Genomic DNA, 16,293 nt, shown 5'->3' with positions numbered 1-16,293 from the left:
CAACCTCCACAAGAAACAAAAACTCACTCTGGGTTTCAAGGCTCTCCATCACCTTGCCCCCTCCTACCTCTCCTCCCTTCTCTCTTTCTCTTGCCCACCCTTCATGCTCCATTCCTCTGCCACTCACCTCCTCGCCGTCCCCCATTCTCGCCTTTCCCGCCATCGACCTCTGGCCCAAGGCCTACCACTGTCCTGGAATGCCCTCCCTCCTCACATCCGCCAAACTAACTCTCTTCTTGTCACCCGTCGCCAGGGACAGGTTCTTTCAGAATCAGCGCGGCGAGAAAGAGAGAGAGAGAGAGAGAGAGGGGCCGGGGATGGAAAACCTGAGTTTTGTATAGAATTTATTCCGCGGGGCAAATTGAATTATTTAGACGTGACAAATCAGCCTTCCCTTTTGGGAGAAATATAGTGTTAAAACTTCCCTAATGGGAGGAATACAGTGGTATGTTGCTAGCGTGTGGCCGGACACCCGAGCCCACTTATGATTTACTCACAACGTGGTAAGGCGGCTGGCTCCCACCATGTGCTCGCCCCACCCAGGAGGAATACACCTTTGTGTTTAATACACTTATGCGTTAAACACTAATGAGTTACATACACTTAAGAGTTAAATTCACTTATGCGTTAAACCCAGTTATGCGTTACCCACTTATGGTTACTCGCACTTGGTGAGGCGACTACCTCCCACCATATTCACGTCCCCCGGGGGAGGCACCCACTTAGACATCAAATCCACTTATGTGCTACTCGCTCTCGGTGAGGCGGCTAGCTCCCACCCTGTTCACGTCCCCCTGGGGAGGCACCCACTTAGACATCAAATCCATTTAAACATTACATACCCATGGTGAAGCGTCTGGCTTCCAGCCCCACGAGTGCTCAGCAGGACGGGACACTCACCCATCCCACGGCTCCTCACTCGGTGCAGGCAGAGTGGCCTTCTCACGCTCTGGACAGAGGTGACCTGCAGCCAGCTACTGCAAGTCCTGTTCCTCTGCTCAGAAGGTTAGAGGAGGCAGGTATTTATCACCTGTGCCCTAAGGCCATTCCAGCTTCCGGCCTCAGTTTATCCAATCTCTGCCCTACCCCCTCCTCCATTCCTAATTTAATTGGCACAGGGGAGAGGCGCACCTTCTGTGTTCCCAATTTGGGCTGTCAATCTGGCAGTTTGGGTTGTGGGGGTGGTATTCCACCCTCACTTCCTAGTTCTGCCTGCTGGCTCAGGAGATCACGAGATAGCATTTTACCTTGAGATGGTCTGTACCCCATTGTCACTTTGGGACACTTCCCCTCTTCAAAGCCCTACTGAGAGCTTACCTCCTCCAGGAGGCCTTCCCAGACTGAGTGAGCTCCCTTTCCCTCTGTTCCCCCCCTCACCTTCTGCTCTTCCCCCTTCTCCCTTCCCCTCCCCTCAGCACTGTGCTCATTTGTACATATCTATTACCCAGAAGGATAGTAATTGGAAAACTGTTAAATTGTTATTAATATATATTAAAAATGAATTAAGAATGATTGTTAAATATTAGGGAAAAGCTATTATTTCCAACTTTATCAATCATACTGGCTATATGATGCTCCTGAGTACTTCTCCGCCTCACAATTCTATGGTTAAGAATGCCTGATTTTCAGACAGGTATAGCAAAGGAATCATCACTGAACTGCTTCCCAGAGGTACTGCCTTCAGCCTTAGCCATGACATGACAGCATCAAGGAGAGGAACCTGTTTCTACCAGACCACCTGTTTCAACCTAACCGGTGACCCTCACCCCTTCATCCTGGTGATTCTGGACAATTGGACGTGATCATCTCTGGCAAGGTACCATATGGCTGATGAGGAGTCCACACCACGGAAGGAGTCTGGGACTGGTTTTAAGGCCTCCTTTGAGATCTGAGGCAACTCCCTAATCCATAGGTTGCAAAGACTTTTTGCTATTAACTAAAGGTGTGCTGGTGGGGGAGGGTGTTTGTTATCTGTACCACTGCTGCATCGCTCAATTTGTGTGCAGCGGACACTTCAGCCATCCCTGTCCCCTTACTTCAGTGCAGTGCCTCAAATCCATGGTGTCCACCAATGATGATGACAATGTTGTTTTGTTTTGTTCTGTTTTGCTTTGCTGTCTGCCTCCCTCGTTTAGACTGTGAGCCCATTATTGGGCAGGGATTGTCTCTGTTGTCGAATTATACATTCCAAGCGCTTAGTACAGTGCTCTGCACATAGTAAGTGCTCAATAAATACTATTGAATGAATAAATGAATCTTGGCCATGTCACAACTTCCCTGTGCCTCAGTTTCCTCAATGAAAAATAGGGATTCAGTACCTATCCTCCCTCCACCCTAGACTGTGAGCACCTTGTGGGACAGGAACTGTATAAGGCCTGATTAACTTGTATCTACTCCAGTGCTTGACACAAATTAAGCACTTTAAAGACCATAAAAAATGAATAAACTCAAGTTCATTTGTAACCTTTGGTGACCACGGCAGAAACTGATATAGTTTAAAGACAAGGAAAATGATCTCAGATAAAAATCATACTAACATGGAAATAAAGTTAAAGAAACAAACCCTCCCTGTTCCTTCTACATTTCCTAATAAATCACTTGACAAATGAAAGATTGCTTGGCCCACATTTGCACTTCCATATTCCCTATAAAGCAATGATGATTTTTTCTACCACTCTCCATGAGGTGTAGCATAAAGATAAACACCACAGCTTGCTCCAAGTCAGGCGCCTTTACTTCCACTCCCTCCTGGGAGGGCTCACATTTTGTTCTGTTTTGCTTTGCTCTCTGTTTCCCCATTTAAACTGTGAGCCCTTTATTGGGCAGGGATTGTCACTATCTGTTGCCGAACTGTACATTCCAAGCACTTAGTGCAGTGCTCTGCACATAGTGAGCGCTCAATAAATACTATTGAATGAATGAATACTCCATAAAAAGGCTTTTTGAATAGAGCTCTGTCTTATAGAGACCAGGCGGGTCTCACCTCTCTACCCCAGAGCACAAGCCTGAGAAGAGGAAGGGTAAAAATTTTCATCTGGACAGAGAGGAAAAAAGAAAAATCAGAACAAATCTAGAATCACAGAGGTTCCCAGCATGAAGGACTTTCAGACATTCTCATAAAGGAGGTGAATAGAGTTTGTTCCTTTAATCGGGTCAATAGCCAAAGTGTGGTGACCCGCTGTTCGCAATTTGTTCTCAGGACAAAACCCCACCAAATGGTTTAAATTGCAGCAGAAGAGATATAAGTTTGAAATAAGGGAAATTTCCTGAGAGTGAAGGTGTTTATATCCTAGACTGGTTCACTGAAGAAGTTTATTTAGATCCTTTGGAGATTTCTAGACTGAGTGTGTTATGGGAAGTGCTCAATAAATTGAATGAATCATAAAGTTCCATCATGTTAAGGGAAGTCCCACCTAAAACCAGGGAGAAGTATCAGATCACATCTTAATTGAGGTCATAATAATAATATTTGTTCAGTGGCACTGTAATAAACATAGGGTAGATACAAATTCCCCTTTCAGGGTTGCACCTGGAGAGTTTCCCCTACTCTACCAGTCTCGACTTTGGGAGGGAGAGTCAAGCAGTGGCCTACCCATTCCATTCCTAGCTTGAGCAGTGGCTAGCAAGTGGAAGGCAATCTGCTACAAGTTGAAACTCACCCAAGGTGGACATCAGTGGACTGGGAGAAAGTCGAGGGCAGAGACTCAAATTCACTGAACGGAAGGAGGCAGTGGTAAACCAGTTCTGTATTTTTACCAAGAAAACTCTCTGGATCTACTACCAGAATGATTGCATCTGGGAGAGGTGTGTCTGAGGTGTCCCTATGGGTCGGAAACGAGTCGATGGCATAAAACAAGATACAAATGAATCAGGTCAGACACCATCCCTATTCCAAATGGGAGTTCACAGTCTAAATAAGAGGAGTAAGAGGCATTGAATCCCCACTTTACATATTTGGTTACTGAGCTGAAGAAAAGCGACTTGCCCAAGGCCACACAGCAGACAAGTGAAAGACCCGTGATTAGAATCCACGTCCTCTCACTCTCAGGTAGGAGCTCTTTCTACTAGGTCATGCTTGCTCCTCTTAGAAGCAGCATGGCGTAGTGGGCAGAGCATGGGCCTGGGAGGCAGAAGGTCATGAGTTCTAATTCTGGCTCTGCCACATGTCTGATGTGGGACCTTGGGCAAGTCACTTCACTTCTCTGTGCAGAGAAGTGCTTAGTACCATTGAAAAAAATAGTAAGAATATAATAGTAATGATAATAATAATTTTAAAAAGCAGAGACATCCTGACCTGATTTTTTTGGTGCATGTTTAGTTGGAAAACAGTATCAAAGTGTTTGTGGACCACTGAATTCAGTCTGAACTCAAAGGTAAAGTTACAGAAAGAAAAATCAAAACTGTGCTCTTCATTGCTACATTACACTAGGATCTTCAGCAAAACCAGTATTAATAATAATGGTGGTATATGTTAAGCACTTACTATGTGCAAAACACTATTCTAAGTGCCGGGGGGGATACAAGGTGATCAGGTTGTCCCACGTAGGGCTCACTGTCTTCATCCCCATTTTACTGATGAGGTAACTGAAGCACGGAGAAGTTGTGACTTGCCCAAAGTCACACAGCTAAGTGGCAGAGCGGGGATTAGAACCCATGACCTCTGACTCCAAAGCCCGGACTCTTTCCATTGAGCCATGCTGCCGAAACTCTGTTTTGTTGGAACATCTTTGCCATGAGACAATGTGGAAATTCCTTTCCCTGCTCTGATCAGTCCAGATGACCATGATTGCCATAGCCAAGTATTATTCAATCCATCATTTAATAGTACTACTGAGGCAGGAATTCAAAGCTCCAAAAGATAAAATTCAATCGTATTTATTGAGCACTTCCTGTGCGCAGAGCACTGTGTTAAGTGCTTGGAAAAGTAGGATGCAGTAGAGTAGGTAGACATGATACTTGTCACAGCAACAATGAAGGCTAGTGGGGTCAAAGTCTATTCTCAGTCCTGACACTGGCTTGATTTGTGAGTTTAGGCAAGTAATAATAATCACAGCAGTGTTTGTTAGAAACTATGCATTAAGTCCCTCTTGACTGAGAAGCACCCTGCCTAGTCAAAAGAGCACGGGCCTGGGAGTCATAGGACCTGGGTTCTAATCTCCGATCCTCCAATTGTTTGCTGTGGGACCTCGGGCCAATCACTTAACTTCTCTGTGCCTCATTTTCCTCAGTTATAAACTGGGGATTTAGTGTTCCTTCCTCCAACTTAGATAGTAAGCCACATGTGGGACAGGGACTGTGTTCAACCTGATAAACTTATATCTGTCCTGGCACTGAGAACAGTGTTTGACACATAGTAAGCGCTTAATAAATACTATGAAAAAGAAGAAAATGTAAGCTCGTGGTGGGCAAGGAACACATCAAGTCTGTTATACTGGACTCTCCCAAGTGCTTAGTACAGTGCTCTGCACATAGTAAGTATTCAATAAATATTATTGATTCAGAGATCAGACATAGACCCTCTTCCTCACAGGTTCACTGAGGGAAAGGGAAAACAAATGCTTAATCCCCATTTTACAGCTAAGGAGATTGAGGGAGAGAGAATTAAAGTAATTTGCCCAAAGTTACACAAGAGACAAGTAATAGAGCTGGGATTACCACCTGGTTCTTCTACTGCCCAAATCCATTCCATTTACAGTAGTCCACACTGCTACTTAAATTCAGTTACTTAACCTTTCTGGGCCTTGGATTCCTCATCTGTAAAATGGGGATAAAATGCCTGCATGATTGATTGATCGATTGACTTAAATGACTGATGCACTCCCACTCTTAGATTGTCAAATTGGCTTAACTTATATCTACCCCAAGCTTAACACAGAGTTAGTGCTCAATATATTTCATAATCATAAGTCAATAATACTTTAATTGCATTCATTTATTGCCCACATGGTGCAATGCACTTTAACTACACTGTAAGCTCCTTGTTGTCAGGGATCATGCCTAATAATAATGATAATTATTATTATAGTATTTATTAAGCTTTTACTGTATCCTGAGCACTGTTCTAAGCAGTGGGGTAGATACAAAGTAATCAGGTTGTCCCACATGGAGCTCACAGTTTTAATCCCTATTTGACAGATGAGGTGTCTGAGGCACAGAGAAATTAAGTGGCTTACCCAAGTACACACAGCACCCAGATGGCAGACACAGGATTAGAACCCACATCCTCTGACTCCCAAGCCCACACTCTTTCCACATGCTGCTTCTCTACTCTATTATATCGTACTTTGCCAAGCAAATAGTACAGTGTTCTGTACACAGTAGGTGCTCAATAAATACAACTGACTGATGGAACTATTGGGAAGAAAGAAACACTTTTCTTGTCACAGAAGCCCAGGACTTACTCTGAAGACTGCCTAGAGGACAGAGGTCTCCATCCATTACCTCGCACATCATTCACCATTCTCTCCTGTCTCCCTGAAGCTGGGATTTCACAGCTTTCTTTGGGTTTTCACCTTCTAACTACCCCCACTCTTCTGTGATTGTCCAAGTCCATGGGTGATATGAATTCCTCATATGCTTCTCACTCTTATTGTTTTCTTGCCAGCAAACGTCCCTCCCTCTCCATTAAAGATTCTCTTGGACTCCCAGCTGGGCTAAGTCCCTCTTTCTTCTGAAATGTTTCCTGTGAGGTAGCTGGCCTCCTTGGGCTTAATTCCTCCATGTGGAAAACCTGGAATCAACCCAATTAGACAGACCAGGTGCTAACTGACCAAGTTTCCTTAAAGGGCCTGCAGGCAGGGTCTCCTCAGTTTTACATATATATATATATATTTACTTATTAATGATAATAATAACAATTATGTCATTTGTTAAGGGTTTACTATGTGCCAGGCACTGGGGTGGCTATAAGCAGATCAGGTTTGATGCAGTCTCTGTCCCATATAGGGCTCACAGTCTTAATCCCCATTTTACAGATGAGGTAACTTAGGCAGAGAGAAGCAAAGTGACTTGCCCAAGGCCACACAGCTGACAGGTGGCAGAGCTGGGACTAGAATCCATGAGCTTCTGACTTTCAGGCCAATACTCTATCCATTTCTAGACCATAAACTCCTTGTGGGCAGGGAATGTGTTTGTCAATTCAGTTGCAGTATACTCTACCAAACACTGCAGTGCTCTGTACATAGTAAGTTCTCAACAAATACTATCGATTGATTTATTGATAAATAAATTACAGATATGTACATAAATGCTGGGGGGCTGAGGGTGGAATTAATATAAGTTGCAGTCCAAGTGCATCCAAAGGTGATACAGAGAGGAGTGGAAGAGGAAAGATGGCTTACTTGAGGAAGACCTCTTGGAGGAGATATGCTTTTAATAAGGTTTTGAAGGTGGGGAGAGTGATCATCTCTCTGATATGAAGGAGGAGGGAGTTTTCCAGGCTAGAGGCAGGATAGTGAGGGAGGGTTCAGCATTGAGAAAGACAAGATCAAGGTACAGGGAATAGGTTGGCATTAGAGGAGCAAAGTATGCAGGCTGGGTTATAGTAGGAAATCAGGGATGTAAGGTAGGTTGAGGGGAAGGTGGTGTTTTAGTTTGATGTGTAGGTAGATGAACAACCACCAGAGTTTCTTGAAGAGTGGGGAAACACTGACTCAAAGTTTCTGTCGAACAATGATTCAGACAGCAGAGTGAGGTATGGGCTGAAGTGGAGAGGGACAGGAGGGAGGAAGGTCAGCAAAGAGGCTGATGCAGTAATCAAGGTGGATTAGGATACGTGCTTGGATTAACATGATAGGAAGTTTGCATGGAGAGGAAAGGGCAGATTTTAGCTATGCTGTGAAGGTTGAACTGACAGGATTTGGTGGCAGATTGAATATTTGTGTTGAATGAGAGAGAGCGATGAGTCAAGGATATTGCCAAGGATATGGGCTTGTGAGATAGTGATGATGGTGGAGCTGTTTATAGTGATAGGAAAGTCAGATGGAGAGCAGTGTTTGGGTGAGAAGATGTGGAGTCCTGTTTTGGACAGGATAAATTTGATGTGTTGGAGAGACATTCAAGTAAAAATGTCCTCAAGGCAGGTGGAAACATGAGACCATGGTGAAGGAGAGAGATGAGGGCTGGAGATGTAGATTTGAGACTCATTTGCTAAGAGCGGGTAGCTGAAGCACAGAAGGGACTGAGTTCTCCAAGGGAGCGGTTGTGGATGGAGAACAGAAGAGGATGCAAAACTGAATATTGAATGACTCCCACAGTTAGGTGATGGGAGGCAGAGGAAGAGCTGAGAATGGAATGGACTGAGAATGAAAGGCCAGAGAAATAGAAGGTGACCCAGGAGAGGACAGTATAAGTGAAACCAAAGTTGGATAATATTTCCAAGGATGTGACTCAATGCAATAAGGCCCCCAATAATGTTTTTCGTTCCTTTTTTGGTGTTGTTTTCTTATGGTATTTGTAATCACTTAATATGTGCAAAGTACTGTATTAAGCATCTCCTACGAATTGACATCTTACCGTGGCAGGAAACTTTGTATTCAACAGTTAGCTATGCCACTGCGCTATGCGATTAGGAGTTACTCTCTCGGCAGGGTTATTCATAATGGCAAGGTCTAAGCCAAAGCATCAGACAAAGCTGATTCACCTGCACTGGGCAGCAGCAGCATGGGAAAGAATCAAAGGCAGGTGGATCAAGCAATCTAAATGTTGATCAAAGACAACGGCAGAGACTTAAGCTTTTACTGCAGGGAAAAAGGCAAACTACCAAGAAAACTCTATGGATATATACCCCAGAATGACTGGCAGGAGATGAGATGTTTCTGGAGAAAATGTGTCCATGGAATCGCTGTGAATTTGAAATGATTTGACAGCATTTGAAAAAGAAGATACAGTGATAATAATAATTATTATTATAATAATGCTAGTAATAATGAAAATGGTATTTGTTCAGTGCCTACTATGTGCCAAGCTCTGTTCTAAGAGCTGGGGTAGATACAAGCTAATCAGGTGGGACACAGTCTTTGTCCCACATGGGGCTCACACTCTTAATCCCCATTTTCAGACGAGGTAACTGAGGTCCAGGTAAATTAAGTGATTTACCCCAGGTCACCCAGCAGACAAATGGTGGAGGCAGGATTAGAACCTATGACCTTCTGATTCCCAGGCCTGGGCTGTATCCACTAAGCCATGCTGCTCCTCAAGATATTCAGCTACAAGATATTCAGGTTGGACACAGCCTCTGTCCCACAGGGGGCAAAGTAGGAGGGAATGCTAATTCACTTAAACCAAAAAAAAATGCAAATTCCCCCCCATAAATTTATTTTTAAAAACTTGCCCTTTACAGATGTATCCTGGGATTGGATGGAAACTTTTTCATGGTTTTTGATCAAATAATCAATACTGTTTACGGAGCACAGATTGTGTGCAGAACATTGGAATAAGCCCTTGGGAGATCCAAAAGATGTAAAACCCAATTTTGGCTTTTAGGGCCTTACAATCTGATGGAGGACAGAAAGAAAAATAATTAAGAGATAAGAAGAAAAGAGATTGGAAAGGTGAATAAATGAGTGCTTAAATAGGAGGATGTGAGAATGAAGTGCTGAGGTAGTTTGGAAGAAAATGATCCTGGGGAGAAGAAAATAAATCAGGAGAGGCTTCCTGGAGGAGGTGGGATGTCAAAGGAGATTGGAATATGGGGAGATCTGTGGTCCAGCACATTTTAAAGGAGAGGAAATGTCAGGCAGTGGATAAGTTCTGAGAAAGGGACTGGAGGTAGGATTGGTAAGAGCAAACAGCAGTGGGAGAAGTTGCTTGGAAGGAATAAGCTCACTGTGGGCAGGGAATGTGTCTGTTTATTACTGTATTGTGCTCGCCCCAGAACTTATTTCAGTGCTCTGCACACATTAAGCACTCAATAAATATGATTGAGTGACTCACTCACTCACCCTAGCCCCACAGAACTTAGGTACATATCCTTCATACTCCATTATTTCCTCATCTGTAATTTATTTTAATATCTGACTCCCTATGTAGTACAGTGTTCCGCACACAGCTAAGTGCTCAGTAAATAAGGTTGATTGACTGAAGACTGCAGAAAAGCAAAAAGTTAAGGCTGACATTAGAGGACCAAGCTGATGGAGAAACTTGATTCCACCTATCATCATCATCATCTTCATCAGTGGTATTTAGTGAAGACTTACTCTTCATCATAGTAAATACTTGGAAAAGTACACTACAACAGAATTGGCAAACGTTTTCCCTGCCTACTGTAAGCTTACAGTCTACAGGGGGAGACAGACAGTAATATACATAAATAGTTTATACTATATAATTGAAAGATATGTACATAATTGCTACAGGGTTGAGGGTAGGGCAGATATCACATGTTTAAATATTACAGATCCAAGTGAATAGGTGACACAAAAGCAGACAAGAAGCAGCATGGCATAGTGGATAGAGTACAGGCCTGGAAGTCAGAAGGTCATGGGTTCTAATCCCAGCTCTGCCCCTTGTCTGCTGTGTGACCTTGGCAAGTCACTTCACTTCTCTGTGCTTCAGCTACCTCATCTGTAAATGGGGTTTGAGACTGAGCCCCACATGAGACAGGGACTATGTCCAACCCAATTTGCTTGTATCGACCACAGTGTTATTACAGTGCCTGGCACATAGTAAGTGCTTAACAAATAACATAACAATAATAATAGAAAGGAGAGGGAGCTGAAGAAAAGGGGGTTTAATAGGGGAAGCCCTCTTGAAGGTGATGTGACCTTAATAATGCTTTAAAGGCTGGGAGAGTGTGGTCTGGTGAATATGGAGGGGGAGGGACTTCTCTAGCCTAGAGGTTTCTGATAATAATAGTAATAATAACTGTGGTGTTGATTAAGTGCTTATTATGTGCCAGGCACAGTACTAAGCACTAGAGTAGAAACAGGCAAATCGGGTTGGACACAGTCCCTGTCCAACATGGGGCTCACAGTCTCTGTCCCCATTTTACAGATGAAGGAACTGATACAAAGAGAACTTAAGTGACTTGCCCAAGGTCACACAGCAGACAAATCGGAGAACTAGGTTGGAACCCGTGATCTTCTGACTCCCAGGCCCGAGCTCTATTCACTGGGCCATGCTGCTTCTCCTTGTTCCTTGAAGTTACAGACTAGGTGGAGGATGAGGGAAAGGGCTCAAGAGTGAGGTAGAGGAGACAGGAGCCCTGTGAGGAAGCTGGCGCTAGAGGAGGAAAGAGTGAGGGCTGGGCTGCATTAGGTGATCAGTAAGGTAAGGTAGGAAGGGTAGGAAGGGGTGAGCTGATTCAGACACTTAAAGCCAATGATAAGGAGTTCCTATTTGGTGCTGAGATGGATAGATAACCATTAGAAGCTCTTTCCTTCATTCATTCAATAGTATTTATTGAGCGTTTACTATGTGCAGAGCACTGTACTAAGCGCTTGGAATGTACAAATCGGCAACAGGTAGAGACAGTCCCTGCCCTTTGACGGGTTAACAGTCTAATTGGGGGAGACAGGCAGACAAGAACAATGGCAATAAATAGAGTCAAGGGGAAGAACATCTCATAAAAACAATGGCAAACAAATAGAATCAGGGTCATGTACATCTCATTAAACAAAATAAGCAAAATAAATATGGTGATGAAGATATATACAGTTGAGTGGACGAGTACAGTGCTGAGGGGGTGGGACGGGAGAGGGGGAGGAGGAGAGGGAAAGAGGGGAGAAGAGGGTTTACCCGTGGAGAGGTGAAGGGGGGTAGAGGGAGCAGAGGGAAAAAGGGGGGAGCTCAGTCTGGGAAGGCCTGTTGGAGGAGGTGAGCTTTAAGTAGGGATTTGAAGAGGGGAAGAGAATTAGATTGTCGGAGGTGAGGAGGGAGGGCATTCCAGAACCGCGGGAGGACGTGGCCCAGGGGTCGACGGCAGGATAGGCGAGACCAAGGGACGGTGAGGAGGTGGGCGGCATAGGAGCGGAGTGTGCAGGGTGGGCAGTGGAAAGAGAGAAGGGAGGAGAGGTAGGAGGGGGCAAGGTGATGGAGAGCCTTGAAGCCTAGAGTGAGGAGTTTTTGTTTGGAGCGGAGGTTGATAGGCAACCACTGGAGGTTTTTAAGAAGGGGAGTGACATGCCTAGAACGTTTCTGCAGGAAGATGAGCCGGGCAGCGGAGTGAAGAATAGACTGGAGCGGGGCAAGAGAGGAGGAAGGGAGATCAGAGAGAAGGCTGACACAGTAGTCTAGCCGGGATATAACGAGAGCCTGTAACAGTAGAGACATGGACTGCACTTTTTTTCAGAAAAATGACCCATGCAGCTTCTGTCTGGTGAAAAGTCAAATTTTCTTTCAGAACTATGAACAAAAACATTGACATAGAACATAGAACAACTACCTGAAGAAATTCTCAATAAAATAGTTTGCAAGTATGTTTGCAAGTAGGGTTACTTCGCTTTGATTAAACCTAACACAATGTCTAGGGCAGGAATGAAGTCCCTTGGTTAGGTATGGCATTTATTAAGCACTTAAAGCAATTCCTATTTCCTTTTTTTCTCCATCCTATTAGACCAAGGTGGCCTCTATAAGTAGAGACTACTATTCCCTAATGAAATCTGGAGAAACCACTGCAGTGGAAGAAAAGTCTGTGAAACCTGACTGCATCATCACTTAAAAATTCACAGAAAGTGGATTCCACTAGACAGGTAATAATCAGCTTAGGCTTTGAGCTTGTAAGAATGCTGATCAAAATAATCTCTAAATAAAAGATACACTAAATTCAGACGAGAGGGGCATTTTGTAGCTGGATTTCTATTCTCAGGAACTATTGATTCCCAATGAAACCTTCTAGTGCAATTAGAGCTCAAACAGAATGGGTAAAATCAAATCCAAACAAACCAAAAATGCTCCCTGTTTTGTATTATTCACACCGGGAGTGCCCTGAAAACTAAACCAAGTACCATTAATGCAGTACTTTTCTTGGACTTCCCCCACACCTACCACCCAACCCCCCCTTAGCCCCTGAACTCACCATGGGACAGAGGTATAGAGTTTCCAGCAGGTAAAGCCATGAGGCCTAGTGGAAAGAGCACGGACCTTGCAGTCTGAAGGACCTGGGTTCTATTTCTGGCTCTGCCATTTGTCTGCTGTGTGACCTTGGGAAAGGCACTTCACTTCTGCGTGCCTCAGTTACTTCATTTGTAAAATGAGGACTAAGACTGTGAACCCCAAGTGGGACATGGATTATGTCCAACCTGATTAGCTTATATCTACCCTACAACTTTATACAGTGCCTGGAACATAATAAGTGCTTAACACATACCTTAAAAAAACTTAGAATATAACATCAACTCCTATCAATTGGATCTGAGGCTTTACACCCATTGTAACTCTATCCTCTCCTCCCACTACAACCAAACTAACACTCCGCACTTTTTGCAAGATTATTGGACCACACTTGGGACTCTCCTATATTTAACATGTCGCTCACACCCTTTTCTCTACATGGAACTCCATCTTCATTTAAATAATAAAAAGAATAATTATGGTGCTTATTAAGTACTTGCTATATGTCAAGCATTGTTCTAAGCACTGGGGTAGATACAAGTTAAGCAGGTTGGACACAGCCCTTAACCATATGGGGCTCACACTTTTAATCCCTATTTTATGATGAGGTAAATGAGGGCCAGAGAAATGAAGTGACTTCTCCTAGGTCACACAGCAGATATGTGGCTGAGGTAGGATTAAAACAAAGGTCTTTCTGACTCCCTGGACCATGGTCTATCCACTAAGCCATGTTTCTTTTCTGCTTTTGACAAAGTATATACCTTTCCATCCTCCAAGATCTCTTATTAAGTCACCTTCTGCGAGAAGTGATCCAAGATGAATGCCTACCTGCCAGGCTTTATTTCTCTGGTCATCATAACAACCACTAGGATACTGGGCTATAAACTGTTTATTACTGTTTCCCCCACTTTTGATCAATGGTATTTATTGAGCAATCACTATGTGCAGAGCACTTGAGAGAGTACAATTTAACAGAGTTGGTTGGCACATTCTGTGCCCAGAACAAGACTCTAAACTCACTGTGGGCAGGGAATATGAATATTCATTCGTACAATAGTATTTATTGAGCCATTACTATGTGCAGAGCACTGTACTAAGAGCTTGAATGTTCAATTGTATTTTCCCAAGCAACCAATACAGTGTTCTGAACACAGTAAATACTCAATATATATCATTGCTTGATCAATTAATACTAAGGATAATGCATTATTATGGAGAATCAGCATGGACTAGTGGGAATGGCACATGACTGAGAGTCTGGGGACTTGGGTTCTAATCCCAGCTCTGCTACCTGCCTGTTGTGTTACTTTGTACAAGATACTTCTTAATGCCTCCGTTTCCTCATCTGTAAAATGGGGATAAAATACTTGACCTCTCTCTTCCATTAGACTGTGAGCAGAATATTGAACAGGGATGGTGTATGATTTGATTTTTTTATAATTATACCATTGCTTATTCAATCATATTTTTTGAGTACTTAATGTGTGCAGAGCCCTGTACTGAGCACAATATAGAAATAGACCGACACATTCTCTGCCTACAAAGAGCTTACAGTCTAGAGGCCTGGGCTGAAACTTGCAATGGATGATGTCTGTTTTCTATTTGCCTGTAAGAAATCCAAATCTTTATTCTTTTGGGTTCTGATAATTTTTTACCAAGGGTGTTTACTCAAGAATTCCCTATCTCCTTTTCAGCAGACAAATGGAGTGGAAAATGGGAGCTTCTAGGGAAGGAAGCACTGATTTAACCAATCATCACTTTCTTAGGGGTTTTCAAACTGTGAGGCAATGATTTAGTGGAAAGAGCACCAGCCTAGGTGTAAGAAGTCTTAGGTTCTAATCCTAGTTCTGCCACTTGCCGCTGGATGACCTGAGGGAAGTCACTCTATTTCTCTGTGCCTCAGTAATCTCAGCTGAAAAGTGAGGATTAAATATCTCTTCTTCCTCCTATTGAGGCTGTGAGCCCCATGTGGGTCATTGACTGTGTTCAACCTATCTCATACCTATCTCAGTGTTAAGTACAGTGTTTGCCACATAGTAAGTGGTTAATAAATGCCACGATTATTATTATTGCTATTATTCTTCTTTGCACATCACAGTTGAGATATTCTGATTTAGATCTGATAGCCAGGATGAAGGATAATCAGAATTTTCCTTTGACTAGGAGAGTCAGCCCCAGAGGTACATTGAACTGAGGTTGGAGATGAAAGCCCAGTTTCATTCATTCATTCATTCAATAGTAGTTATTGAGTGCTTACTATGTGCAGAGCACTGTACTAAGCACTTGGAATGTACAAGTTGGCAATAGATAGAGACAATCCCTGCCCATTGCTGGGCTTACAGTCTAATCGGGGGAGACGACAAAAACAATAGCAATAAATAGAATCAAGGAGATGTACATCTCGTTAACAGAATAAATGGGTAATAAAAATGTATACAAATGAGCAGACGAGCACAGTGCTGAGGGGAAGGGAAGGGAGAGGGGGAGGAGCAGAGGGAAAGGGGGGGGGGAAAGGGGCTTAGCTGAGGGGAGGTGAAGGGGAGGCAGAGAGGCAGCAGAGGGAGCAGAGGGGAAAGGGGAAGCTCAGTCTGGGAAGGCCTCTTGGAGGAGGTGAGCTCTCAGTAGGGCTTTGAAGAGGGAAAGAGAGTTAGTTTGGCAGAAGTGAGGAGGGAGGGCATTCCAGGACAGCGGGAGGATGTGGGCCAGGGGTCGACAGCAGGATAGGTGAGAACGGGGATGGTGAGGAGGTGGCAGCAGAGGAGCGGAGCTTATGGGGTAGGAAGTAGAGACAGAGAAGGGAGGAGAGGTAGGAGGAGGCAAGGTGATGGAGAGCCTTGAAGACTAGAGTGAGAAGTTTTTGTTTCATGCAGAGGTTGATAGCAAACCACTGGAGGTTTTTAAGAAGGGGAGTGACATGCTCAGAGCATTTCTGCAGGAAGATGAGTCGGGCAGCAGAATGAAGAATAGACTGGAGCAGGGAGAGACAGGAGGAAGGGAGATCAGAGAGAAGGCTAACACAGTAATCCAGCCGGGATATTACGAGACCCTGTACCAGTAAGATAGCCGTTTGGATGGAGAGGAAAGGGCGGATCTTGGCAATATTATAAAGGTTAGACCGGCAGGTCTTGGTGACAGCCTGGATGTGTGGGGTGAATGAGAGAGGTGAGTCAAGGATGACACCAAGGTTGCGGGCTTGAGAGATGGGAAGGATAGTCGTACCATCCACAGTGATAGGGAAGTCAG

General features: G+C 44.0%; 1 non-coding gene across 1 annotated transcript; it reads left to right on the top strand.

Moving 5' to 3' along the window:
• Positions 1-3,511: 3,511 nt before the first annotated feature.
• On the top strand, positions 3,512-3,649 carry LOC114817649. The gene has a single exon (XR_003765506.1). It is a non-coding gene; the product is annotated as a small nucleolar RNA SNORA7 (small nucleolar RNA).
• Positions 3,650-16,293: the final 12,644 nt, after the last annotated feature.

Source organism: Ornithorhynchus anatinus, chromosome 1 (genome assembly GCF_004115215.2).
Source record: "Ornithorhynchus anatinus isolate Pmale09 chromosome 1, mOrnAna1.pri.v4, whole genome shotgun sequence".
In the NCBI taxonomy this organism is placed as follows: Eukaryota; Metazoa; Chordata; class Mammalia; order Monotremata; family Ornithorhynchidae; genus Ornithorhynchus; species Ornithorhynchus anatinus.
This window is presented reverse-complemented; position numbering and strand designations above follow the sequence as displayed.